The sequence below is a fragment of the Mytilus californianus genome, unplaced genomic scaffold, assembly GCF_021869535.1.
Source record: "Mytilus californianus isolate M0D057914Y unplaced genomic scaffold, xbMytCali1.0.p SCAF_8, whole genome shotgun sequence".
In the NCBI taxonomy this organism is placed as follows: Eukaryota; Metazoa; Mollusca; class Bivalvia; order Mytilida; family Mytilidae; genus Mytilus; species Mytilus californianus.
The window spans coordinates 1167086-1170546 of record NW_026262734.1 but is presented as its reverse complement, the minus strand read 5'-3'; the positions used below and the strand labels follow the sequence as shown (position 1 = coordinate 1170546).

The 3461-nt window shown below is 28.1% G+C and overlaps 1 long non-coding RNA gene across 1 annotated transcript; it reads right to left on the bottom strand.

The window, feature by feature from the left end:
• Positions 1-2230, bottom strand: LOC127711870 (uncharacterized). Its single transcript, XR_007986901.1, has 3 exons — positions 1991-2230; positions 1240-1303; positions 1-35 (listed from the first exon to the last, which is right to left on the bottom strand). It is a non-coding gene; the product is annotated as an uncharacterized LOC127711870 (long non-coding RNA).
• Positions 2231-3461: the final 1231 nt, after the last annotated feature.

Genomic DNA, 3461 nt, shown 5'->3' with positions numbered 1-3461 from the left:
GTCATCTGCACTTCCAGTTGGGTCTGTATTTTCATCTATTAAAATAATCGAATACATGATAAACTACTACAATAAATTTAATTTGTTTGTTTTAGCTGGTTTCCGTTCATGTTTTTTTTTTAAATACGTAAACATTTCAGTGACTTCTCACTAATTCATGAATGATCTTCTTTAACTTTAACATAGACTTATTTTTCTAGTAAGGATTTGACTATACCGTAAGTTATTTTTTATACGAAAGTGTTTTTATTTTGTATCAACACTGTTTTTATATGTTTTTTAAACAACAAAAAAGTTTTCTGATAAAGCAGGTCTCTTAAATTGTACAGGACTTAATAAACCCTAGATAAAATTTAAGTCAGATATGTTATCTTCTATTCAGCAGTGCAATTGTATAAGTTCATGTTCATACTTACTCTCAGAAACAGTTAAATCTGGCATCTGTACAGAGGACACTAATGCTATCAATGAAAAACAAAAAGATATGCTTATCAGAATTAAGAAAATAAACTTGGGTCTATATATTGTACATGAAGGTATTCATTATTTAAACGAATTGTATTACTTATTACATATATTCATACTGTAATGAAATGCCATTGTATTAATAGTTTAAAAATACCCTTTTTTATGAGTGTTACAAAAAATCAGAAGTCATTTAATTTAAACTGTTCAAGTTATCTTTCATACCTTCAATATAAATTTTACACCTTGTATTGTTGGGTTTCTGTCTCATTTATTAATACCCTGTTTTAATATTCTCACTACACAACATACAATGTATATAAGCTATATAAAGAATTAAAAGTGCTATTGAAGCTGAACATAACATTGTGTATTTGACTAACTTTGTGTAGAGCTTAATTATGTTTCCTGACTTAGACAGCACTATTGCTATTAACAACTCACAAAAAAATATTAACCTAGGTATTATAAGGCCAAATAAAAAAATATTTGTGTTTCCTTTTTCCCTACCTACCCTATATTTTAAGCTTAGAAATAGCCTACCTTAACGGTTTTTTGGTCATTATTCAATAAGCACAGTTAATGTCAGAATTTCACTCCCAAAAACTCAATGTAAATACAATCGTAAAATAAAAAAATTCCCTACCTACCTACCTACCCTTTTTTTCAAAGATGTAATAGGAAAGGGGTTCAACGATGTAATAGGAAAGGCACATATTATTTTATTTGGCCTAAGTAAATTCAATATAGATTCATATAACATGTTTAACTTACCACTGTCGGTGTCAATACCACCAGTAATTCCATAGCAGGCAACTCTGGGAATGATAGAAATAACCTGTAAATAAATGTATATATATATATTGAAAAGTTTTTAAAATTTGTCCACGCTGTGCATAAAATAGGGAAAAAAAATAATGCTGGAAATGCACCAAATATTTATATTCAATATGAATATTCACATTTTGTCTATTACAATATAAAATTGTTCATAATGTTCTCCATAGTATCCTATATATATATATATTCATTTATCTAATTTCTATTGTCAATCTTTTATTACTATATTCAATTCAATTGGTATACACTTTATATCTGTATTTCATGATGTTTAATAAATGATTCATAACAATGTGAGATGCAACTTGTTCAAATTGATTTGAAAGTTAGCTAGAGATATTATACTGTAATGCGTCTTCTTTTTAATATATACTGTAATATCATATCTGTTATAAACATGGTAAATTCATCAGTTTTACTTTTTAAATAGCTGGTACAACATGTTATATATAATTCTAAAGTCTTAGAATCCATCGCAATATTATTCTCATGAGCACTAAAATCACACAAAATTGAAATGATATAATAGTACATGATATATCTAAGGATTGAATTTACCATTTGTGATTATTACTTATTGAAATTTTCAATGTTAATAAAATTCTGTTCCATTCTTTTATATTGATAACAATATTGTTTGAACTACAACAATAATTAAAACAACAAAATAATTCAATCAATTAACCTTTGACTCAAGCGGTGTTAAAGCAGGTGGTGCTCGTCCACCACCTGTCAGATTCTGGAGCTTGAATCTTTCTGCCTCCTTTTTCTTTGATTTGAGTTGCAAATCCGCCCATTTGTGTTTCACCTCTGGTTTAGTTCTTACAACAGAACTAATTGAATTGACTCTATTTAGATGAGAGAAAAAAAAAAAGAGCTGTAACTTCCATATATTTGATGAAAATGTATTTGGTTATAACAAATATTTCTTGATTAAGAGTAACATATAGGTTTACACCAAATTGAAATTGGATATCCTGCATTTATCATGCTTTTAGTTATATATGGTTAAATTCGTGAAACACACCCTCCTAATCAGCTAATTATTGAAAAGTATTAACCTGTATTAATAATAATATCTCTTGGTGTAAATGAGTAACATCAATTCAGGCTTACACTCTCAAGGTGTATTTAAAACATATATGAGATGCGTCTGGTAGAAATTGACCTTTTGCAAGTTAACGTGAATATGTACATGTATAATACTCTGATATATTTTGAAGCATTCATAAATAAAGTTCAATGAAATAAAAGATGAAGTTTTGTCCATTTTGTAGCATTCAATGAACAATTCAACTTGCAAGTTACACAGTCCCAAACTTTCCATTGGCATAATATTGAAAATTTTTGTTCTCAAAACATAAATACATGATTTGCATATGGTCGATTTCTATCCGGCACATCTCATATCATGATCATGTACACTGGTACATGAACATACATATACCATATAATATTGTATAAATTGATTTTACATTACCTACTTCAAAGAGATAATGTCACGGTACCCAAATTGCACTGAGTACCCAAATTGCACAGAGTACCCAAATTGCACCTATTGAACATAAACAGCTGAGAAATTCTTAAAAGTTTTCTTTGAGACTAAACAATTTGTATTTGGATTATTTGATATTATACACGTCTTACAAAACAGGTGAAAATATTCAAATATACACTAAACGTTCACAATTAATATCAACAGATGAAGATTTCACTGAAAAAGAAAAATGTACGAAAACGCCGCCATGCGACGTTCACAAAAAGTCATCTTTTAAAAATGAACAATGTTACAAACATCCATTTAAAAAAAAAATGATTTGTGAGCTTGTACTAATGTCAAATTGTTCTAAATATTTGAAAAAATAAATCAAATCATCTGTTATTCGATTTTTAATGATGTGAATTTAAGCAAAGATGTAATTTGGGTACTCATCATTACGGAATCATGGATAGTTTGGAGGTCGATTCAAACCAATTTTTCTATGATTCAATAAGGATTAAAATCATTTTGAAAATCAAATTGGTGTACCTATATGATAAAGAAGGATACGGCTACAAAATAAGCACAGAATGGAATTTTTTAGCATATCTTCATTTACCAACAAACCAAGTTAAATTGGTATACTATAGACATAGTAATGATAGTACTACTTATA